The following is a 26,555-nucleotide window of genomic DNA, read 5'->3' as shown; positions in this document are numbered from 1 at the left end:
TGGAAGATAATCTTGATTACTGCTAGCACTACTATTCATCAGTTTCAATTTTTTGGTGTTCATCTATAAGAATTTCATAAGGAAAAGAATGGCATAGCCCCTGGTAAATTTGTTCCTTGAGTTGGCTTTTGAGTCTTGGGTGTTCAGAAGGTAATATTCACCTTTATGTAACATTTATTTCATTAGTTTATATGGCTTTGTTTTACTGTCTAGTGTTTTCTCCTTTCAACTTACTTACATGAATTCCATTTGCGTTTCTTTCAAGGTTGGTCTTATGGTAGCAAACTCCCCAGGCATTTGTTTACCTTGGAATGTTTTTCTCTCTCACTTTTGCATCTTAGTTTTGCCAGATACAGGTTTCTCGGTTGACAGTTTTTTTGTTTTGTTTTCACTTTAAATACTTGTATATTGGTCTACTGCCTTTTAGCCTCCAAAATTTCTGATGATAAATCCACTAATAATATCACTGAAGATCCCTTGTACATGATCTCACTGCTTTTAAGGTTTCTCTTTGGCTTTTGACAATTTGATTACAATATGTTTTGTTGTGGATCTCTTGAACTGATCCTACTTGGAGTTAATTAAACTTCTTAAAGGTAGAAATTATATTCATGTTTTTCATCAAACTTAGACATTTTTCATCCATTCTTTCTTCAAATACTCCTTTCTTTTGCTTTCTTTCTCTATGTAGAACTCCCACAATCTGTATTTTTATTTGCTTGATGGTGTCTTTCATGAACTTTAGACTATGTTTAATTTTCTTTAATCATTTTTTTCTCTTTTCCTCAGACTCAATAATTTCTATGAATCTATCTTCAAGTTTATTAATTCTTCTACCTACTCAAATCTGTCTTTAAATTTCTCTAGATTTTTTAAAATTTAAATTAATATAATTCTCAGTTCTAGAATTTCATTCTTTTTTTTAATTTTAGGGTTTCTACCTCTTTTTTTGATATATTCATTTTGTTCATACATCATTTTTTTTTCCTTCTCCAAATTTTTCTTTAGTTTTTTGAGTATCTGAAAGACAATTATTTTAAGACTTTGTTTAGCAGATGTGTCATTTGGCATTTCCCACAGACAGTTTTTGTTGGTTTAATTCTTTTTCATTTGAATGATCTATACTTTCTTCCTTTCTTTATATGTATTATAATTTTTTTTTGTTAGAACTGGACATTTAAATCTCATAGGAGTGGAACCTGGCAATCAGGATTTGCCCCTTCTTCCGAATTTTCTTTCCTTTTTTTCCTCCCTTTATTGTTGAAAATTGTCTCTCTGCTCAGGATGAGTCTGAGGTATGAACTAAAGTCTCAGGTCTTCTCTGACTCTCTGCTGTCTTCTGGGAATGTATGGTGAATTTCTAATTTCATGTGTTTCTGCAGTAACTTTTAAATATCTTAGACTTTAATGTCTGGCTCCCAAAAGTAAAACAAAAGAAATAAATGCAGGGATAAGATGCTGGCCTTTTCAATCCTCCACAGAAGGGAGAGACCAAGGGGGTCTCTCAACATGGAAGAGGGGAGCAAAAATGGCCACATATGCCTGTGCTTTCATTTCTGTAATAAGAAGCAGCAGTAAGTGAGCAGGACACAAATCCACAATATTTTGAGGGTAAAGTTGTTATTGCCCCATCTGGTTCCTGAAAGACTTGACTAGCTGATCCAGGAGCTGCCTGTTACAGGACTAGAGAGTGGAGATAGGTTGCTATTGCTAAGCTGAGTCTTGACATTAACAGAAGTTAACTGCCATTTATTACACAAGCCTCTTTCTAAAGCTCGCAAGATGCGTCATCCAGCCTCTTCCAATACAATTGTCTAGGTGGAGAAAAAGATTGCTATCGCTTCCAATGTTGAATCTTCCTTGAATTCTCAAATCCTCCATTGCTTTTTCTTCCATGCAAATTACTCAGAATAGTGTTAATTGTGCCCCAAAATCACAAATGTTTTCCCAATAATATTGTAGTTTCTTCCATTGTATCATTCTCCTCATAAATTGCTCCAAGTGAATTGTTTAAATTGTTTTATTTTATTAAACATTTTAATTTCCAGTATTATTTAAGAACTAAGATCGCCTCCACTTCCTGTAACTACTATAAATAAAGCCAGTTTCACATCTAATCATATTCTTTTCTTTCAAATAGATTGATCCAACAGAACTTTTCTAAGAGTTTTAACATTCAGATAAGGCAAATATCATCAGCTTTCCTCAAAATTTTGATTATCCCTAGTAATATGCCATGCATTTGGAAAATACCGAAATAATCATGAAGGGTAATCAAATGGCAAATAAGCTTAACAAAATATAGGGTTTGTTGTTGTTGTTGAGTTTTTTGGCAGGGGCTGGGTTTGAACCTGCCACCGCTGCAATATGGGGTATGGGGCCAGCACCCTACTCCTTTGAGCCACAGGCACCGCCCTTATAGTGCTTCTTTTGAATAAATGTTATTTTCAGGCCCATATACTGCCCAGAAAAAGCATTACCAAAGGCATCTGGTTTTCTTGTCTGAACTTTCTCTATTCTAGGATTTAGTCACATCATCATAGCTTTGGGCTTCTCTTAATCTGTTATCCATCTGCAATGGCCACGTAAGGACTCCAATATAGATGTATAAAATAAAACCTATTCTGTGTATATGTTAACTTTCTTTTCTTTCTTTTTTTTTCTCTGTATCAATGATACCTTTACATATTGCTCAGGCCTCAACAAGAATCACGGCAAAATTCGCATTCTGATAATTTATCATTTTATGATAGCTCATAACAGCTCAAAGCCACTGTTTTCCATATGTTAAATAAATTCTACCACGTAATTTTGGTTTTAATGTCAAAAAACTTATTTTGAAATGTATATTAAAATTCTAGACACTCAATAATTAGATCTTCTCCGCTTTCTCATATTAAAATTTTGTTTACATAATTATTCTTCTTTATCCCCTGTATCCAGTTATTTAGTTACCCAATCTTATTGGTTTCTACTATAAAAGACTATTCTAAATGCATATTATTATTTAATTTCAGTTTATCTCATCTTCATTGAGACTTTATCAACTCATACCTATTTTTCCATAACCATATGATGTCTGAATATTCTTCCTCTAAATCTTTGCATTCTGAATTCATCTTATAATTTAAGTTTTAATTTAAGTTTTAGATCAACATGTGACTTCAAGCAGAATCTTTCTAATATACCTGAGTCTATAGTTTTACCTGTTCATTTACTTCATAAACTTTACAATTGAAATTATCCTAATTATTCATTTATATTTTGTCTCCATTATTAGAACATAGCCTTCATGACAGTCAGAACCTCATGTCTCCTGATCAGTACTGTAGACTCAGCAGCTAACTATTCCTAAGTACAGAGTAGAATTTCTGTCTATGAACAGGTGGTTTTCTTACTACATTTCTAATTGGACTTGTCTGTATTATTCAATATTTTATGGGTGAGTATCTTAAAGCCTCTCTACATTTTTCTTATACACTAAAATATTAGAAGTATGATACCATAGTTTTTAGCAAAATGTATTTATCACCATGTTTTTACATATACTGTCCAAGTGGGTTAGGTAGGCCTTTTTCAGCCCTAGAGATATGAATACATTGTCTGTGTATTTTCTACTATAGGATGTCCCAAAAGTCTCCCAAAACATTGTACATATTTTGTGAGATTTGCAATGAATATTTTGTAAATAAAGGTACATTTTGCTATAATTTCCCCATTTTTTCCTATGTAAAGTGATTTTTGGGACACACTGTTTAACATTTATAGAATACACTCAACAGACTTTCTTGATTTAGGTAAATGTCACTAATTTGGAGAGATATTAAATTGCTTCACCTCCATTGATTCTCTAGTTGTTACCATCGTAATCCACTCCTAATTTGCAAGCTCTGTAATTTTTACAGTTTTTCACACAGAACTTGGCAATTCATAATTTGGATGTATACATGCAATATAACTTTTGTACAGATAGCTGGTTGTCCTGTAGATGTCCAATTCTTCCTACAAAGCTTGCACTTTAATTGCCACGCCATTAAATACTTCAGATTTCTATACATTAGTGCTTTTTGTATGTACTTCCTTCTATCTGAAAAATGTTTGTCTCTATTTTTATCATTGTGAAATCAGCCCTCATTTTTCAAAGTAATTTTCAAGTTTTAACTATTCAATAATTAGAGTGAGCCCACCCTTCAATAAATATATATGATTAAGTATTTATAAAATAATTTATTTATAAATATTTGTAGTAAAATAATTCATAAAAATTAACTATGTAATTATTATATATAAAATTTACAGCATGGACCCTAGAATTAACTTTTAGCTTCCTCTCCAATGACAACCTGAACTCTTGACCACTCTTAATTGTCACAAACTCTGCTTATCATAGGGCCTAGCATATAATGGTTCCATATCCAATATGAATTTGTTTGGTGGACAAATGTCTAAGGAATACATATATTCATGTATCCTTTTAATAACAATATGATACATAGTATTTAAGAAGGGCTTATATCATACCATAATCTATGTAAAGTTAAAGAAGACAAATCTATAAAGTAGACTTTCTGTTATGCCAATTACATAGTGAGAGAAGTGATCTGCCAAAGCCCCACAGCTGGGAAATGATGATAGATTTAATTTTTATAATACTGAGTCTGACTCCATTTGCTTGACTAGTGACAATGATCAGACCCCAACCGTTTTTATTCCCTCTTGCTCTATATCTACACAATCCAAGAAGAAAGCCCAGGTATTCTGCCACTTGGCAACAGATACAGGTTCCTAAAGCCCAATCATCTGCCTGCATGTTGCCTCTCCCCTGAGCACATCCTTTGATCACAATACAAACCAGAACCAGTGCCCTCATTGGCTTAAGAATTTGGGGCAGGTATGGATGCCTGCCCTGCTCTCTTAAGAATACCTTATGGCTTCAGTCAAAAAAGGTCATGCTGTTTAGGTGTGTGTGGGGGGGGGCGTGTGTGCGTGTGTGTGTGTGTGTGTGTGTGTGTGTGTGTGCGTGTGTATGGATGTGATATCATCAGTGTTGACATCAGAATTAGTTGTGGGTGAAGATGATGATACCATTCACCATAGGGTGACCACAATACAGTTGTGTAACTGGGTTATCTGAGTGCATGATTCAAGCTTTTAACTACCATCTCTAATAATTCTCAGATATGATAAAGAAATATTTGTTGAATAAACTATTTTGGGGGGACAAACCATTTCTCTTGTTAAATTTTTAATTTAGACATTGATTATTAAAATGAGAGATATTTACTAGCAGAAGAAAATGATGGAGAATTGGAGTAGTTTGGAGAAGAATTGGAGATTTATAAGGCTTTGAGGTTTTTTAGGTTTTTTTGTGTATATTTTAAAACATTATGTGATAAATCTTATTAATTATAGCAACATTACAAGTTATCGATTGAACCGCTAAAGCAGCCAAATTTTTAAAAAATTTATTCTGATGCGAAGTTGTCAGAAACAAATTGCCTAAAACAGTTTGTAATTTCATGCATTTTATTTTAATAAAAGCACCTTCATCTTGTTTAATGTAATTATCTTTACAATTTTGAGATCTACACAAAGGACTCTATTCTTTTTTCTTTTTTTTCTTTTTTTTTGAGACCTAATCTCTCTCTGTCACTCCTGCTAGAGTGCCATGGCATCTTGGTAGCTAACCACACCCTCAAACCCTCCTGGGTTTAAGCGATCCGCTTGCCTCAGCTTCCAGAGGGCCTTGGACTCTGGGTGCCCGGCACAACTCCTGGCTAACTTTTTCCATTTTTGGTAGAGAGGGGTCTCACTCTTGCTTAGGCTAGTCTCAAACTCCTGAATCAGGCAATCCACGGCCTTGGCCTCCCACTATGCTTGGCCTAAAAGGACTTTATTCTATTTGTCCTGACAAAATAGTCTCAAACAATCTGTATTAATACTTACAAGAGTTTAGGAAAATGGTAAATTTTGTTTTAAAAATCCCCCCAAATTTCTTAGGTCAGTCCAAACACCTATAACCTTGACAATGAAGTGGTATGGTCTTTCTTTTTTTTTTATGGTTATCTTTTTTTTTTTTCTTTTTTGTAGAGACAGAGTCTCACTGTACCGCCCTCGGTAGTGTGCCCTGGCATTACACGGCTCACAGCAACCTCTAACTCTTGGGCTTACGCGATTCTCTTGCCTCAGCCTCCCGAGTAGCTGGGACTACAGGCGCCCGCCACAACACCCGGTATGGTCTTTCTTTAATATACATTTTAGTTAACTGACATTTTCAAGCAAAATTTCAAGGCCATTTATTTTTGCACTTTATTATGCATCCTGAATCTTTCACATAAAAATCTTAAAAATGCTAGATTATTCATGAATATATTGATTCACTTGAATTATGTCCTAAAGTATATTTTAAATGTTATAATTACATTTTAATTTGAAACTAGAGATTACCACTGAATAAATCCATATTTTTCCATACTTAAGATAAATATATATGAGGAAAATCTTGGGGATACAGAATACACTTCATTTGTAGTTCTGATCTAGCCTACCACAAAGCCCTGGCCTAGTGATCCTTATTCCTTTGGCTTAGTTTTCTTTCTTTGTATCTTCCTTTCCTTTTTCTTTCCTTTATAGCATTGTTAAACAAATATTGAGCATATACTATGTACGTGGCATTCTGAGGAATAATGAAGGGTACCAAATTTTTACAATTGGCTCTGAAGAACAAGTTAATTAGGTTTGGGATGGGAAGCTGGATATTTAAATAAATGAGTATGAAATAAAAGTAGATTGAAATGAGAGTCCATTATGCATAAGAACAGTGGCAATTGAGGAAAACAACAAAAATGCAAATATTTCATTTATAACAACACATTCCAGCTGCTGAGAAAAGTACCAGGTTGGTAATAGGACTTTCCCAAGAGAAGTGGAAGAAGGAGTCTAAGTTACCAGGGCCTCTACTTAATTTGGTGAACATTCATCTTCGTCATTCTTAACATCACAGAAGAGTGAGAGGTAAGGTATGATTCCGATTTCTTTTCAAATAGCTGTATCCAGATATTTTATCCAGAAATGCTAAAAAGATTTCAAGTTATGTATACGTATTCTCTGGATGAACATCCTTTCCTATTACATTTAGATCTTGCAATAATCTCAGTATCAATCCTGTTTTATTTTTAAAATGCTCTTCATTGAAGAAATAGTAGAAGATGTGGACTGAAGTCAAATCATCTTTGGGTGTTGCTGCCAGAGGACACAGCATAATGAAGGGCTAAGAGAATCAATCACTCACTTGAATTATGTTACAGACAATTGTTACAGACAATTCAAAGTGTGGTATGAAAATCAACTGGATTAATGCTAGCCACAGTAGTGGATAAGGATAAATAGAAAGGCAAAATTAAACCAAAATTAAAAATTGCATGCTAACTTTTATACCCCCGTTGGAAATGTTTTTAGCTGGCTACATACTTAATAAAATAAATGTTTATATTTTAAAGTTTTGTCAAGGGTTGCAGGTTGAAATTTTTAGTCTTTTATTATTGTAAATAACACAAAAACAGTCAGCTATGCATTTACTTTAGGGGGCAAGACATGATTGCAAGAGGGACTTTACCTAACAATTGCAATCAGTGTAGCCTGGCTTATTGTACCCTCAATGAATCCCCAACAATTAAAAAAAATAAAAAATAAAAATAAAGTCATCCTTAATCATTTATTTAAGAAATTTGTATTTATGTCTCTAAGTGAGATTGTTCTGTATTTGCTCTTTAGGAATAACTCTGTAAATTTTGCCAGAATGCCTTAGGGAAATAAAATATTAAAAAAAAACTCCCATCCCAACAACTCTCTCCTCAAAGGTGGAAAAAAGACAAGGCTTTTTATTGAGTGAGCATGAAATCGGTATGTGATAGACATCAAAGGCAATATATTAAAGGTTTGCAAAGACAGAAAGAGATCTCACTCTTAGATAGTTAAACAGATACAATTCAATACATACATGTTCTCAAGATAAAGAAGAACAAGAAAGAAAATGTAATAACTCCATTTATCACATATACGTAGTTCATCTTAAATTTACTTAGTAATTGGGTGATATTTGCTTTTAGCTATTTGGCATTACCTAAAAGAAAAATTAACTCTTCATTTCTTTATGAGAAGAGAAAGTTTTGCCACTTGGATTAAGGTCCCTGACCCAGTTAGATTCCAGCTTTCCCAGAGTAACTGGGAGATAGGAAGCTTTCTTCCTTGATGTTCATATTTCAAAGAGATGGCTCCCAAGTCATTGAGAAAGACATTCTTAAGTCATAAGGCTGGCAGAGTCTTGTTTAGCTTTTAAAAAGATGTGCATATGTTCCAAAGAGACAGAAAGAGCTCATGTTACAAGTTTTCTAAAGTTAATGTTCTTTGCAAAGGAATTGGGGGGGGGGGTCTCTTCCCTTATGTTCAACAGGGCGGATTAAGCCTCCTTTTTTTCTTTCTTTCTTTTTTTGAGCCGATGTTTATTTTCTGCCAACCTTATTTCCATCTTGTTTAAGAGTTTGTGGAAGGACAGCTGAGACCACTCAGTGGTTGTTCCCACCCATTCAGCGGCCTGAGCAGGGGGAGCTGCAGACCAGTCTCCCTGGCAGGCTGGGCACTCCCCTCTTCAGCCGGGACCTGCTGAGTAGGCGCAGAGGGCGCCTGCAACCTGGGGCTGAGAGTCCCTCACCCTGAGAGGCCTCCTTGGTCACAGCTTTCTCCGCAGCTGCCTGCTCTTCCATCTCTTCAGGATCTCTGTAGAAGTAAAGATCAGCCGCGACCTCCCAGGGGTGTTCGCGGGCGGTGGTCCACGCAGGCGGAGAACTTCCCGGACCAGGGCCCACCACGTCAGACCTGCCGAGTGAGCTCCCTTGTTGTTTGGGATGACAACGTCCACATAATGCAGAGGAGAATCCGTGTGACACAGCGTTAACATGGCTCGCCTCTGTGCGAGGCTGGTGCTCAGCCCTGGGATCAGTAACTGCTGCAAGACCAGGCTCCGGGAAGGCAGCCTGGGCCCGCTTGGTGAAGGTTCCCGAGTGGAGCGCCCAGCGGTAGGAGCTGCGCCAGGGACAGCAGCAGACTTGGGCACAGCTCCCTGCCCGTGTCGCTGGATGATGTGACAGTGACATCAGAAGAGTTTTCAAAGGCAACATTAACAGCCGAGCTGCCAACAGAAGCTTTCAGATTTATGATGCAGGTGCTAGCACTTTTCCTTTTGTAGATGTCCAATTCCATTTGGAAGGCAAGGTTGGTGCCACCTAAGTGGGTTCCTGCTGCAAGAAATTTGAAGACATCTTCCTTCTTCATTTGCAGGACTTCAAGGGCTCCGGACACTGTGCAAGCTTCCCTTTAAGTTACAGTGGGAATCCAGAACAACGCTGTGTGGGCCCTCCCTGAGCAGCACAGAAAGGCCTCCCATTTTTCATTTGTATTTATTTGTATTTTCTTTTATCATCTCCTCCCTATGTTACTATAAAATAGTAACATTATTTTTTAATTATTTTTATGTTGTTCCTACCCCTCTCGATACATTTCAGTCGTCTTGTTATCTAGCAAGTCCCCATTAAATACAAACTAAAACAATTTTCAGAATTATGATAAAATGATGTAATTACTGATTTTTTTTTAAATTCAATACTTTATTATTTTGGGAAGATAAACTTTGATTATATCATACCAATGGTCAGACATTAATTTTACGAGTTATTGTGTTACCTTTGGTCTTTGAATTTTCAAATGATTAGGTATCATTTGGTAATTCCTTATGAGGTCTTCAGTTGTGCAAACCTAAGAAATAGCTAAGTGTGGAACCTGATGATATAAATTAATAATTAGAAATTTTCTTTGCAAGGTATAACAATTTCTGAGTTTTAGTCAATTGCACAAATTCAAGTTATTCAGTAACATTAAATCTGTATTTTCCAGATTGAATTGCCAGATTTCCTACTTATTATATGCTTTGCTTTCTACATCATCCTTCTAATACACTTTTTTGAGTATCAAATTTAGGACTTGAGCTCCTGAAGGTATATTCATTGATTTTATTTTTTCGTTGTTAAAATTTACCAATGAAAATGGTCCATTTTTGTTCCGTTGGTAATAACATTGCTGGATTTCTAAGTCCAGATCTTGCTTTTATTGGGAGTTTTGAAGCTGATAGGAATGAGATTGTCAGAACCATTCCTGAGTGTGTTAGTTTGCTTGGGCTGTCCTATCAAAGCCACACAGACTTAAACAGCCGAAAAGTATTGTCTCACAAATCTAGCAGGAATTCAAGATCAGCGTGGCAGCAGAATTGGATCCTTCTGAAGGAAGTTAGAGACACTTCGTTAGATCTCTCACCTACTTTCTGGTGGTTTTCTGGCAATCTTCAGTGTTCCTTGGCTTGAGGAAACATCACCCTGACCTCTGCCTTCATCTGCACATGGCCTTCTTGTGTGAATATATAACTTTCTGTCTCTTTTTTTTAATGGAATATTGTTATTTATTTATTTTATTAAGCCATTTGTACATAGATCATGAATACATTTATGCCATTATGGGATTCAATGTGTTGATTATTTGTACAAATTGAAGTGCTTACATCCTACTAGTCAACATAGCCTTCACCTCATTTACCCAATTATAGCGTTAAGACATTTGTGATCTACAACTGATAGATCCAACTCCATACTTGTAATAGGCTCCACAGTTGTGGTCCCCATACCAACCCTCCCTCTATCGATTCACCCCTCTCCTTTCCCCTTTCTCTCCCCTTCCCTCCTTCATCCTAGGCTATAGTTGTGTTTCATTTTTCATATGCAAGTGTGAATGATTATAAATTGGTTTCACAGGAGTACTGAGTACATTGGATATTTTTTTTCCATTCCTGAGATACTTTACTAAGAAGAATATTTTCCAGCTCCAACCATGTAAACATAAAAGAGATAAAGTTTCCATTTTTTTTAATGCTGCATGGTATTCCAAGGTGTATACATATGCCATAATTTATTAATCCATTCATAGGTCGATGGGCACTTGGGCTTCTTCCATGACTTGGCAATTATGAATTGAGCTACAATGAACAATTTGGTGCAAATATCTTTATCGCCAAATTTATACTGAAAATCAAAACAGCATGATACTGGCACAAAAATAGAGAGGTAGATGTATGGAACAGAATTGAAGACCAAGAAGTGAACCCAGACACTTATTTTTGATCTTTGATAAGCCTATCAAAAATATAAATTTGGGGAAAGACTCACTATTCAACAAATGGGTGCTTCGTGAATTGGTTGGCGACCTAGAAGACTGAAACTGTACTCACACTTTTCTCCTCTAACTTTCTCTTTTTTTAAGGGCAGTATTCATATTAATTAGGGGCTTGTCTTTAGCCTGACCTCATCTTAACTAATTACACTGATAATGACTCTTTTTTCAAATAAATTCATATTCAGGAATACTAGAAGTTAGGCCTTCAACATATGACTATTGTAAGATTCATTTAACCCCCAACACTGGGTTATAGGAAAAAATGTCATGTTACCACTAACATGCTTGTTCTCTAGTAAAATGTGATTCTTAAAGAACAAACTGAAATAACTGTATTGTGAATAAAACAAAAGGCAAGTTTTAAGAATAGTAATATTAATAGAGGATCTCCTTTCAGTTGAGTTCAGTACCATAATTAGTTATTTTTGAAAATGTAAATTTCGATTCCTTTGTGGGAACCACAGTCCACTCTCCCTTATGTGTTGACTTCACATGGAAAGCATGAATTCAGTTTTATTTGTTCGTTTGTTTTACTTTGATAGTCATATGGGTAATCATCAGCACTTAAAATGGTCTCTTCTAAGGAGGTAAGAGCCTGTCTTTCCTCCAGAATGCCTTAACGTAGAGAAAGTCTCCTAGTTAATAGGCTTGGCTGGGTCCTAGCAAGTCTTATGATGATGCAAAGTTACAGGGAAGAGAGAGGTGATTATGAGAGGATTCAGTTAAATTAGGCACAGGAAAAAAGGTTCAAGCCTCAATCCATAAGTCAACTCAACATAAATTCAAAAGGAGAGATTCCATATTTGCTGGTAGAGATTAATTTTTAACAAGGTCAGAGGTAAAGTTCTAGGCCATCTTAACATAGGAAGTGGCAGAATTTTAGCCAATAGGTTTTCCTTGTTGGTTAGTTTGCTTGCTTGTTTTTTTGCCAGGCATGAAGGAAGCAAGCCAAAAAGATATTAGAGTCTGATATCTTCACTTTCTTTTCCAGAGGACTGAGGCTTTTAGGAACCTCTAGCATTTGTATACTTCCTAAATTAACAGTAGAATTAACAACTTTTTCTCTCTTGTTTAAATGCTCTGGTATACAAAAAGCAGAATTATGTTTAACAATAGAGACTTTACCATTGGTTAAGCATTGATTTTTTTGGAGAGGGAAAAACATCAGACCATCCAAACATCATATGCAACATAACTAGACAAGATGTCTTACGGTCTACAGGCTTGATTTTATGAAACCCAATGGCTACCTACCATGTTCCTGGTAAAACTGGCAAATGAAAACTCTGTCCATTTACTTTGGGTGTGGCCTGAAAATAATAACGCTCATAAATAGACTGTACCTTTTATATTTTGAATAACTTAATTTTTTTGTTAGGTGTCCTTAAAAAACTTTTTCTCCAGATGCTTTTGCTGATGGCAAAACAACTCTACACAAATAGGGGCTGTGATATAGAAATTTATCTTAGGGAATTTACCCAGTCCAGCCAGATTTCTTTTGACCCAATTTTTAATCTATCATTTTAATTTATTTTTGTGAATATAGTTTTGAAAATGAATATTTTATTTTTATTTACTTTTTTTTTTTTTGAGACAGGGTCTCAAGCTGTCGCCCTGCGTAGATTGCCTTGGCGTCATAGCTCACAGCAACCTCAAACTCTTGGGCTTAAGCGATTCTTCTGCCTCAGCCTCTCAAGTAGCTGGGATTATAGGCGCCCACCAGAATGCCTGGCTATTTTTTTATTTTTATTGCAGTTGTCATTGTTTTCCCAGCTTGTTGTCCCAGCTTGCCCGGTTTGAACCCTCCTGCATGTGGCTGGCGCCCTACCCACTGAGCTACGGGCACTGCCAGAAAATGAATATATATATATATATATATATATATATATATATATATTTTACCCTATTAAAATGGGAGTTTATAGGTTTGGGGTCTGTCATGTTTTACTATCAGCTTCAGAGGACTGTCAGTGAAATGTTTACTTTTGGAAACGTTATCCTTTTGCCTTGCCTAAACTCTGTAACGAAATACATGTAACTCAGTGGGCAGTTGTAAAGTTTTATCCCTGACAAATCAACTGTCAATTTTTAATGAGATATTTTAGTTTTGTTAAAGTAAGTTTTTCTCTATTTAAAAAAATGCTTTATTTTTAAAGTGGGAGAGGGGCTATGACTAATTTCCTTAGTTTAAAAATCTCCTCTGATTATAGGAATCAAACCAGAATATCTAGATAATCATCAGACAGGTGTTCCATCAGATGCTTTGTTCTCTCTGCAAATGTTGGAATCCACTCTTTACACTATTATTCTAGTCCCCTAATTGTTGATTTTTTTCAGAATAGGTCATTGTATCCATAATAATATCTATCTGCTAGATTGCAGCTCTCTGCAGCTTATACCTAACAAGAGATACCAGAAATACAAGACCTCAAGTGAACAATATTGCAGTTTGCTCGAAGAAGTCTTACGCCCTTAGAAAGCAAATAACTAGCAAAACCAACGTATCAATTTGAAACACCTTCCAGTTTCTGAGGATACCGGGAAATCATCTACATTTTGAATAATTGTAGATCACTCTGGTAGAATAAATATCTCTCAAGTTCTGTAAGTGATTGTGAAAAATAGTAGGAAAATGCCAAAATCTTTGGGGAAACCATTGCAATAAATACTGGATTCCTTCATAAGAAACCAAGAATTTGGATTTATCCTTTAGAGCAATGATTTTCCACTGTTGTGCTGTGAGAGGATCTTAGGTGTGCTGCAAAACTTTTTAAATGTCATCAATTAAATTGTTTTCAAAAGACATTCAAAGCACAGTCTTTTTGTTTTTTATTTATTTATTTATTTTTTGGATCAACATAATTTAAGTGTGCCAAAGAAATTTAACTATAGGTTCAATCATGCTAGGAGATAAAAAAAAAAAAAAAAAAAAAAAAAGGTTGAAAAACACTGCTCTAGAGTAACAGAAAGTAAGAATGAAAGAAAAATCAGAAGATAGAGAAATTACTGATAAATAATTGCAGAAAATGATACGAAGTCAGAAGTAAGGTAGGTACAGGATTAGAAAATGCAGGAATTAATGGTAATATTATGTAAAAATCTATACAGCAGTCATAATCTTCATCAAATTTACCTTCCTTCAGGTATACAGAAAAGAATAGGTTTATAAAAAATGTTCAGCATCACTAATCCTCAGGGAAATAGAAAAGAAACTGAGGTTTCACCTCGCATCTATTAGGATGGCTATTGTCAAGAAGACAAAAGGTAACAGTTGTAGGTGAGAATGAGAAGAAAATGGAACCCTCGTGCCTGTTAGTGAGAAGGTAAATTGCTACAATCATTATGGAAAACAGTATAAGAGTTTCTCAAAAAATTAAATGTGATTGAATTTCCATATGATCCAGTGTCTCAAAGAGATACATAACCCTTTATGTTTATTATAACATTATTAGCAATAGCCATGTTGGAGAAATAATCTAAATATCAGTTGATGGTTTAATTGATTTAAAAATGTGGTCTATCTTATGTAGAATGGAATATTATTCATCCACAAAAAAGAAAGAAGTCCTATCATTTGAAATAACGTGGATAAACCTGGAGGACATTATGCCAAGTGAAATAATCCAGATTCAGGGACACAAATCCTGTCTGCTCTCACTTACATGGAATCTAAAGAATGTGCACTCCTAGAAACAGAGGGTAGAACGGTAGTTGCCAGGGGCAAGAGGAAATGGGGCGTGGTTAGGCAAAGTCTACAAACTCTTAGTTGTAAGATGACTAAGTTTGGGAACCTAATGGATGGTGTGGTGATATAGTTAAGATAGTGTTATTCCTTACTTAAAATTTGCTAAGAGTAGATCTTCAATGTCCACACACACACATCCACTATATGGGATAAGTTGAATGATGCATTAATTAATTAGATATGGTAATTATGTAATTATTTCACAATGTGGATATTTATCAATTCAACAAGTTGTATACCTTGAATACATAAAATTTTTATTTGTGAATTGTACCTCCATAAAGTTGAAAAAAAATTACTTTCTGGGCGGCACCTGTGGCTCAAGGAGTAGGGCGCCAGTCCCATATGCCGGAGGTGGCAGGTTCAAACCTAGCCCCTGCCAAAAACCAAAAAAAAAAAAAAAAAAAAAAAAAAAAAAAAAAAAAAAAATTACTTTCCATTTTTACAGGTGAGTGCCTTATGTAATGTATTTTTCTTATGTTATAATCAATTTTATTCCTTCCATAATTAAGCTCTTGAAAGAGATATAATTTTACATATGGCAATGAATTTTCCCTTTATTGAACTATTTTTGTTGGTTCTATATCTCAAAGTAAACAAGCATCAACTTTCCTCAGGGCTCAGGCTGATGCACCGATCTGGCCAGATTGGAAGGCTTTTTCAGAATGATGTGAAATTGCCACTTTGTACTTTACATTTACACGTAGGGTTACAGCAAAATCAAGTTTCTTTTTCAGAGGGAATCCTGCAGATACTCTATCCCACAGATATTCTACCAGATAGAGTATCTGTGATACTTTTTTTCTACTCCATATTCTATCTGGAGTAGAAAATATGGTTACCTGTAAGTTACACAGCGGATCTCTCCCCACTAGATTTATGAAAGGCAAAGGAGAAAGTCAGAGGCATGGACAGCGTCTGTGGCTCAGTGCGCAGGGCACTGGCCCCATATACCAAGGGTGATGGGTTCAAATCCAGCTCCAGCCAAACTGCAACAAAAAAATAGCCAGGCATTGTGGTGGGCACCTGTGGTCCCAGATACTTGGGAGGCTGTGGCAAGAGAATGGCCTAAGCCCAGGAGCTGGAGGTTGCTGTGAGCTGTGTGACGTCATGGCACTCTACCCAGGGCCATAAAGTGACACTCTGTCTCTACAAAAAAAAAAAAAAAAAAAAATGTCACAGGCATGTTCCTCAGCAGGAGGCCCTATGTCTATGGTATGGCATAGGAAAGGCTGGAGAAGCATATCAACAATCTGCAGTGTCTATCCTCAAATGTAAAGCAGGAAATTTCTGAGGAAATTATTGAATAAGTAGTAGCAGCGTTATCATTTCCTACCATTGAGATTTCCTAAATCCGTCCTTTCAAAAAACTTAGCAGTTATTCTCTAGCCTTCTGGGCTTTCCTGATTCCCTTGTTTTTCTGCAATGACTTCAAACTTCACAGTGTTTTTCAACAATCTCTCTTCCAATATCCCAGCTTTTTGCACTTCATGACACACATTCTCCCTTTTTTTCCTTTCTTCCCTTTATTGGTTAGCCAATAACGGGATTATTCCCATAAGTAAAGAGTTCTAATTGACAAACTAACACAGCAGGCCTTATTTATTTATTTTGCCTTTCTCTAGTTTGTTACAGACTGAACAGATATTGCTAAGATTGAACATGATTCTGTCTTTGTTGTTTTATTGCCTCCTACTTAACTCGAGTTTGGACAGAGTCAAGACCAACTTTGCTAAAATTATAGCACAGGCTTGATCCATCCTTGGTTTTATGCCAGTGAATTTTGAAAAAGCCTTGGAAACCTAGTGATGGAAATCAGTGTGGACCTGCCCCACTCTGGGTGCATGACTGCCACTTCTTCCAGCTCAATTTCAGTGGAGAGGCTTCACGTGATGCCATTAGCTGCCGCTATTGATGACCCTAGAATGCTAGTTCTTTCCTAGTGGGATGAGGTGGTGGATAGTCGGCTTCCCTGCCCCCTTGATATAGTGATCTCTCAGGCCCCAATGTGTTTGCTCCATCAAGGGAGCTAAGTATTCTGGTTGCAGAATTTCACAAAACAGTCAATGCACACCCTAATCTAAAAACATGCTACAGAATATTTCTGAAAATGTTTATGGCACAGGGGGAGAAAAATAAACTTTAAATGACTGATATCAGCCAGCAAGAAAGGCACGTAGATTACTCAGGAGGCCTGGATAGCTTAACTGCATTAGCTAAACTGGTGATCCAAATGGGAAAAGCTGGTGTCCTCGCACTGAGACAAGAAGATGTAAATATTGTGGCGCTATAGGTTCCCTGCCTGTGTTGATCTCTGTCAGGTTTACCCTGTTTGCCTTCTTTCAAGGCGCCGGTGCAGCTTCTTTTAGCCCTGTGGCCTTCTAGTGTAGACATAGTCTTTTAATCAAGCTTTCCACGGTTCCCAGTTGAGGTCTCTGTCAAGCCTGCTTTCCTGGCTACAGGTGTGTAAATGAGAAGGGACCCTCGAAGGTGGAATCTAGGCTAGGACAAGAGGCACACAGATCTCTGTCATCAAAGAGAGCAGCTAATTCATTACTGGCTAATGACCTCATCTCTCTTTGCAAGGAAATCCAATAATGAGGACAACTGTCCGTGTGAAAATCATTACCTCCCTCTCCTCTCGGGCAGTAGGAGCAGGGAGGAAAAAAAGACATAGGGGGATCAGAGGGAACAGTGACGGAGAGAAATTTTCCTCAGACTCGTGCCTCCAAATATCATCACGTGAAAATTTAAAATATAGGTATAGACTTCAAGAAGATTATAAGAATTATATTTCTAGATTGTTAAAGTAGTGCTTAAATAGTCTGAACAATAATAAATGTACAAATATATTTTACATTAGCATAATGCCATACCTTTGAAAATGGAGCTAACGCTTGAAGTTGGTTGGTCATCCTTATGCTAGAAGACATTAGCTGGACTTAATACTCAACTGACTCTTCTTTCCCACACAATAGTCAGAAAAAAGTATAAACTTTAATTTGTATTGTAAGAAAACAAACACTACAGTTTCTTCTACTTGAAGGATAGCCAGCTTCTCTTGCTACTAAATGAACTCACATAGAACTCACATAGGATTATGATTTGTGTTGGGAGAAATTATTTTGAAATACATCTTAGGTTTTATTAAAAAGTTGAAAAATGGTGTTTTGCTGGAGAACATAATGTGAAATTACATAATTATTTTTTCCAGAATTATCTTAGTTTTGAAATACTTTGTAAAGATTAAAATATGATAATTAGAAATGAATGGGAACTATACATATATATTGCAAAACTTTTCTGAAAGAAAGAAAAATGTGCACAACTACGAGCAAAATAAAATTTATTTTAATTAAGGTTATTAGAAATGATACTCTAGTTCACGAAATATGTAGCTAGGGAAAAATGATCTATAATTTTCAACAACAGCCGTGATTCGTTATTGAAATAACAAGAACAAATAACAATAAAAGGAGTAAAAATGCAAAAAAATCTACATGATAAAACATTAATTTTTTTGACCCCAATTATAAATTTCTTTAAAGGAAATCAAAACATGGTCATAAATCAAGTGCTCAAAAGTCTTTAAAAATAAGGAGACTTTCCCTAAACCATACAGCGCAAGTACTTCTAAGTTAATTTGACTCTGAATGGAACTCACATATCTTCTCAGAGGAGGACTGACCAAGTATTTATGAGTTTCAAAACAAAATTTATGAGTTTCAAAACAAAAATTGAGCAATTTCCAGAAATAATCTGTCTATTGGGCCATTTGTAATGTGTTTCTGAGTTAAATTCCAAAGAAAAATCATTGAGTATCACATCAAATGTCTTACTTTTCAAGAAAACATGAGTTCCAAAACTAAACATAATTCCTTTTTTCATAAAGATCTTACATATAAAAAAACAATGAGGCAGTAGAAATAAGTGTACACAACCTGTTAAAGTAAAAACAATTTTTTTCAAGAAAATTGTACTCCTGAATCACGAAAAAGAGTCAGCAATTATTGAAGATGTACTATCTATCAGGCTGTGTTCTAAACACTCATGAGAGAATGAGAGAATATTTAGGATCAATGTGATTCTCTTCTGAGATAACAATAGTGCATTTTAATCTTAACGGCATTTGCGCATAATTACACTTTTGAAATGTCGTACTGTTTTTATTCTTAACTTACTTGCCGTAGTATAGGTTCTTTCTTTTGGTAAGTACATATACCAATGAATTATACTACCCTGTTTCCCAGAAAATAAGACCTACTTACAGGAAAGATAAGACGTCCCCTGAAAATAAGACCTAGTGCATCTTTGGGAGCACACCTTAAAATAAGACACTGTCTTATTTTCGGGGAAACAGGGTAGTAAAGGTTACTTATTGCATACATATAAAACTATCTCAAGAGACTTATTGGTCTAAAAGTTTTCAGTATATCAAAATCATTTCTATAAATTATCTAACTAAAATGCTCTTTTGTTAATTGAGAACTTAAATTATTTAACAAGTTGGGTGAAGGGGGGTGGCGAAAAGGGGAAAACTGATCCACTTTTTTAATTATTGAAGATAGGGTTCCCTGTACTAAATGCAGATTCTGTTGTACTCAACTTTAGCATTAATAATACATAATGTTAAGGAAACCACACACAATTCTTTTCTTCTTAATAAGGAGTCTGTTTCAATAAGTGAGATCTGTGGTTTTATGCTGGGAGCTTTTTGTTTGGTTATTATGTTGCTGTTTGTTGCTTCTTCTTCTTCTTTAAATATTTAATGAAAGGTTTTTATCCAGCTTGTGTTCTGAGGCTTTGAAGCAAAGGGCATAATTTAGGATAACTAATCAGCAAATAAATGTCATAATGCTGAAAAAATATGAGATATGCAAAATATATTAAAAGTGTTGTTTTGATAATGGAATAACAAATTTGACTTTCTCTTTAGATGATTAAGTATAAGAAATGAGATTTAGTAAACTATAAAATCTTCTAGAAAATATGGCTATGTAATTCTAATATGTTTATGTCTCTCTGGTGCAGTGTCTTTTGCATAAATGTTGCTCAAAAATGATCAGAGTGGTATGAGGTGGGTCCTGCTAAAGATTTTCCTTCAATAAATTACCAAATTTCTTCTTACAGTCTTCCAGCATGTCACACAGTGTTGTACACACTGAATCAAGAGGAAATTTAATGGGGAGTAGAGTAGTTAAAACTATTTTTATTACAAATAGGAGATTCCAAGAATATTTTTAATTCTCATATATTTACAAATAAATGAGTATGATAACTGTTATACAAAGTATAATGCAATATTATAATAAAAGTGAAGATTTAACTAATGATAGTTTTCAAAAGTACTTTAGCAATTTCCTGGAGGATATGTATAAAAAAGGTGATATTAGGCAGTGCCTGTGGCTCAGTGAGTAGGGCACTGGCCCCATATGCCGAGGGTGGCAGGTTCAAACCCAGCCCCGGCCAAACTGCAACAAAAAAATAGCCGGGCGTTATGGTGGGCGCCTGTAGTCCCAGCTGCTTGGGAGGCTGAGGCAAGAGAATCGCATAAGCCCAGGAGTTAGAGGTTGCTGTGAGCTGTGATGCCATGGCACTCTACCCGAGGGTGGTACAGTGAGTCTCTGTCTCTACAAAAAAAAAAAAAAAGTGATATTTAGAAGGAAATATGCTACTTTAGATGAAAGTGAGAGAAGTTTGAAGAGTCCACTATTCCAGCATGAGTGTAAATCTTTGGTCTAGGAATGAGCAGGAGGAAAAACAAATCAGAGAGTAAGTATGGGAAAGCAAGGGGAGGGCGCGAGAATGGGCATTAACAAAGTATAGCAAAGCACGTAATGACATATGACTTTTGCACATCTTTTGAAAATTTAAAAGTGTTCACAAAAACTAAAGAGGAACTGTGACTAGGCTCTCAATGTATCTTTGATTGTGAATTTTGTATGTTTTCTAAAAACATGGGAAAACTCAAGGCACAAATCAAACATTGTAATACCAAATTTCCTCTGAACTTAGTCTTAACATTTCCTTTCTTTCTCTCTCTTTCTTTCTTTCTTTTCTTTCTCTCTCTCTCTCCTCCTTCCTTTCTTTCCTTCTCTCTCTCTTTCATTTTTCAGACAGATTTTTAACCTACAGCCCTGGGTAGAGTGCCATGGATCATAGCTCACAACAACCCCCAACTCTTGGGCTCAAGCAATCCTCTTGCCTCAGCCTCCTGAATAGCTGGAACTACAGGCACCCACCACAATACCTGGGTATTTTTTCTATTTTTAGTCAAGACTGGGTCTTGTTTCTGCTCATACTGGTCTGGAATTCCTAAACTCAAGGAATCTACTTGCTTCTACCTCAGAGTGCTAGGATTACAGGCACAAGTCACAAACTTAACATTTTCAGTCTCCAGCACTTAGGTTTAGTAATGGCAGAGTAAAATAGTCTGTGTTAATAATATTCAGTCATTAAGACAGGGTTGGTTCGTCAATCTCTTAATCTTGAAGTATTCACAGAAGCCCAAAGTTAGGTTATTAAGAATATCCTAGATATTAAAATCTTAAACTTTGCCCCATTTTCTTCAATTTTCCTCAGGTATTTAGGAAATACCTAGATATTTACTGAGACAATGATTGCTAATTATGATTTTTACAGTTTATTCTTAAACCCAGAGAATTATTTTGAATAACTTGCTATTCATAGGCTCTGCTTACCAATCATGCTCATAAAATTATATGTAACATATTTACCTTCATTAAAAACTTCACGTAACTTACCATTTTAATATATAGTATTGGTAAGAAATCTGGTGCTAGACAATGAGTTATGCCAAAGTTATAATTCTGACTTGACCACAAGCCATGTCATCTTGGGCAAGATTGCTGAGTTATCCCAGACTCTGATCCCACCATTTCATAGCTGTGTTGTGAGTTGACTACTATGATCTACATAAAGCACTTTGTCCCGACTGGCGGGACAGCAACGGGGGGCGCAGGAACCACCTAAAGGAGAAAAACAAACAAGGGGCACGAGAAAGGGAGACAAGACAGTTTTCTGATCAAGTCTCCAACTTTATTGAAAAAACTTGTGCCTTATAAGCATTACAGGGAAGGTGGGTGTGTCTTGTTGGGAGGTTCAGAGGAGTTGTTAACTGGGAATTGGCTAGAGTAAGTAAGATGGGGCATAAGGTGATTGGTTGGCTAGTTGCCCGGTAAAGTTACCGGGAAAAGGTAAAACTGTTTTTTACTTGAAGAGGAAGTAAGGCCGAGCCGTACCTTATATGGCTTCCAACACACTTTTAGCACAGTGTCTGGTAAACACATAGGACATGTGAAATATTAGTATGAAAGCTTTAGAGGATTATTATGAAGAAATCAAGGTGAATGTACAATAGAAGTTTGACTATAAACTATACGGATTTTATTTTATAGCTGTCGGTAACACACAAAACATAGCTCAGGTGAGATTTTATATTTTAAATCCTTGATTACAAAACAGTAAAATCATAGGGATTATATTATATGACATTGATAAAATCAAGAAAATAAAAAATCAATATTTGGTTTTCGAAATACACACAAGTGTTTTTTGAAGTACACCAAATTAAATGAGGCCAAGTAAAAAAGAAATATTTTCTTATTCCTAATAAAGCTATTTCAGTCCAAATAAAAAACATACAACAATCATAACCTAAATAGATATAGTTAGCATTGTTATTATACCCTAAGAGAAATAAATATGTGATTATAAAATGAAATAAGGAAAAAGCCATTGAAATTGACAGAAAATGTTTGCATATAGTTTTTATGTCTCTTATCGTCAGCACTTTTCAATCCAACTGTTATTACATTCTGTGAAAAATCAACTTTACTTTCTCATGTAAACTAATTTTCAAAAGAGATACCCATTTATCATGGAACTAGCTCTCTGAAGAAATCCTATTACAAACCTACCAGGAGCTGAACCAAAGCTTATGATATTTTTTTCTTCACTTAATGCTAAAGCTGTGAAAACTATATAAAGCCTGTATACTTAGAACAGATTCAAATGAAAAAAAAAAAACAAAAACAAAAACAGAAGTTTGGAATCCATGTTACATACTGATACAATTTTATTACCTACTATATAAGAAAATTCTTCATTCTCTTTTTTTTTTTTTTTTTTTTGTAGAGACAGAGTCTCACTTTATGGCCCTCGGTAGAGTGCCGTGGCGTCACACAGCTCACAGCAACCTCCAACTCCTGGGCTTAAGCGATTCTCTTGCCTCAGCCTCCAGAGCAGCTGGGACTACAGGCGCCCGCCACAACGTCTGGCTATTCATTCTCTTTTAAGAATGGTACATATGTGTGCACATATATGTTTATGGTTTATATTCAGACTGAGAAAAGATTAAAAAGAATGCATGGCTGCATAGCTTCCCCAGCTTTCTTTGACAATTTGCTAACACAGCTCAGTTATTTTTTGCACATAGAGTTCTATTCCAATTAGTCATTTTCCAGGTTTCTTGACTTCCTGCTGTGAAGAAAATATGTGAACGAAACAATGTCTAGCAACCACATCTGATAAAGCAGTCTAGCAACCATGTCTGATGAAATAGTGTCAGGAGATGCTTTCAAATATCTTATCCCTAGAAAAGAAGGCCATTTGTATTATATTGCATAACAACCACGATCAGAAAGAGAAAAAACATTTTTAAATTATGTACTTTTTTAACCTTAATACATTGTACATTTACATAACCATAGGCTGAGTAATCTGAGGAAGGTTAAATACTGTCAAAGATGACAATAAGATCGTTCTCAGCAACATCCCAGTCTTAGCTATCAGAATAAGGTATTTTAATGAGTAACCCGTTTCTTTATCAGGTCAACTCTAACCTCTTTGGTCCATTAATATAAACACTTTCTCTCTGGATTTGTTACCAATCTTGTTTGTGTTTCACAATATAAAATATACCCAGAAAAATATATATTTCAAATATTATCAGAATATATGTGTGTGTGTATATATGTGTGTGTACATATATGAATATATGTGTGTGTATATATGACTATATTTGTGTATATGCAACTTTTCATTTAAAAACTAGTCACTTAGGATGCAATATATTTTCAAGACTTCTTCTCCCTCATCAATCATGTCTTCCTTGGGAAATCTATTTTGTTGTTTTACTGTTCTTTTCTTTGTCACTATTCACAAGTGATGTGGCTGATTCCATGTTCCCGTGCGCCACATTTAATGAAGAATCTACAGTCTATATCATAGCTCACCCTCCTTTTTCTTTTTGTCTTTTACATCTAGAAAGTTCTCCTCGTGTACCACTTTCTTCTGAATTCATCACTTACAGCAGCAAGTTTTGGAAACATTCACTAAGGACAAGAAATGTCCTTATAAATGTCATTATATCTGCCCTTGAGAGAGAGTCTTTGCAGTATTCATCATTAATATTTCATAGAAATGTTTAAATATGATTTTATAGTATTTGTTTAAGCAGTATCAAAACCAAACCAATTTGACTATAGTCATAGAAAGATATTTCTTTAGAAAATGATTTCTTTTTATTTTGCTTTATTTTTTTAGGCATAAGAAATGGTTACTGAGATATATTTATATTGGATTTTTTCTAACTGCCTTTATCTTGCTCAAACCTATAGTAAGAGGCATTTTATTGTGCTACAGGCACCAAGCCAATAAGAGGCATTTTATTAAATAATATAAATATACACACACACACATATGTTTTTGTCACAAAGCTTTTCCAAGGATGAAATTTCTTTTTTATGTAAAAGATTGCTATTTTGTTTATTTTATTATTTAAATTTCAGATTAACATGAGAGTACAGATGATTAGGTTAGGGAGGGTCCAACTTGTAGTCGTGCCCTTCATCCAGGAGGTGTGCCACACACCTTACACTGTGGCTATTAGGTGAGCGCACACCAATCCCCTTCCCTCCTCCCTTCTCCCTCATTTTCCCTCCACCCACTTGAGTTTAATTGTGGTTTTGTTGAATAACAAACACACCAAAAATTAGCAACTTAAAATAATAGACATTTATGACTTTGCATAGATTTATCATCGATCTATGCAAAATAATCTATGTATGGTGATTTTACTGATTTGGACCAGACAGGCTTACCTTGGGTGGATTTGGTCATATGTTTATTGTGACCTGATTGGTTGACTCTGCCCTAAATAATAGAGAATAACATTTTCAGCTGACATATGGGAGAATTTTTCTAGATCTCTAATCTTTCAACAGAGTACTCAAGGCTGCTTTTCACAGTGGTGACAGAGATCCAAAAGAAAGAGCTATCTCAAGCAAGTTTTGTTTTGTTTTTTGAGACAAGAGTCTCACTCTGTGGCTGAGACTAGAGTTCCATGGCATCATAGCTCACAGCAACCTCAAACTTTTGTGCTAAAGAGATCCTCTTGCCTCAGTCTCCCAGGTAGCTGGAACCACAGGCACCTATCATAACCCCTGGCTAATTTTTTTCTATTTTTTAGTAGAGATGGGATCTCACTTTTGCTCAGTCTGGTTTGTAACTCCTGAACTCAAGCAATCCACCTGCCTCGGCTTCCCAAAGTGCTATGACTATGGCATTCTCAAGCAAGTTTTTAAGGAGAAGATGACGGAACAAGAGTGATAATAGAAATACTCAGCTTCATATAATCCCACCAATCAGCCTCCGTCCGCCCCTCTCCCTCTCCCCCTTCCCCATAGTCTTAGGTTGTAACTGGGTTACAGCTTTCATGTGAAAGCCATAAATTAGTTTCATAGTAGGGCTGAATACATTGGATACTTTTTCTTCCATTCTTGACATACTTTACTAAGAAGAATATGTTCCAGCTCCATCCGTGTGAAACTTAGTAAATGTAGAATGTAAATGTCTTAACACATTAACTAAGAAAATGCCAGGAAGGCTATATTAACCAGTATGATGAAAATGTGTCAAACGGTCTACAAAACCAGTGTATGGTGCCCCATGATCGTATTAATTTACACAGCTATGATTTAATAATAATAAAAAAAGAAATACTCAGCTTCATTTTGGGCCCTTTACTTGGATCAAATTCACTGCTTCTCTATTGACAAAAGCAAGTCACACAGCTGAGCATAGTCTTAACACTGAGGAACAGAAGCCTCCCAAAGACCAGATACACAAGAAGTCATTGGTGGAATACATTTGCACAAAGATTCATTATTTTAATGTTTATCTTAAAAAACACTGCAGGGGATATCTTTAGCAATTTTTATTTTATTTATTTTTCTATTTTATGTTTTTAATTGATAAAATTGCATATATTTATGGTATAAAACATGATATCATTAAGTGGCTAAATCAAACTAATTTAATTAAATTATCTATTTTCTCACATACTGATCTGTGTGTGTGTGCCTGTGTGTGTGTGTAGTGAGAACACTTAAAATCTACGTTCTTAGCAATCTTCAAAAATATAGTATATTGTTACTATGATCACCAAGTTGATAATGGATTTTTTGAGCTTATTCCTTTTTTCTAACTGAAAATTTGTATCCTTTGACCCACA

The sequence above is a fragment of the Nycticebus coucang genome, chromosome 5 (genome assembly GCF_027406575.1).
Source record: "Nycticebus coucang isolate mNycCou1 chromosome 5, mNycCou1.pri, whole genome shotgun sequence".
NCBI lineage: Eukaryota > Metazoa > Chordata > Mammalia > Primates > Lorisidae > Nycticebus > Nycticebus coucang.
The sequence above is the reverse complement of the archived record's forward strand: the minus strand, read 5'-3'. Positions refer to the sequence as shown.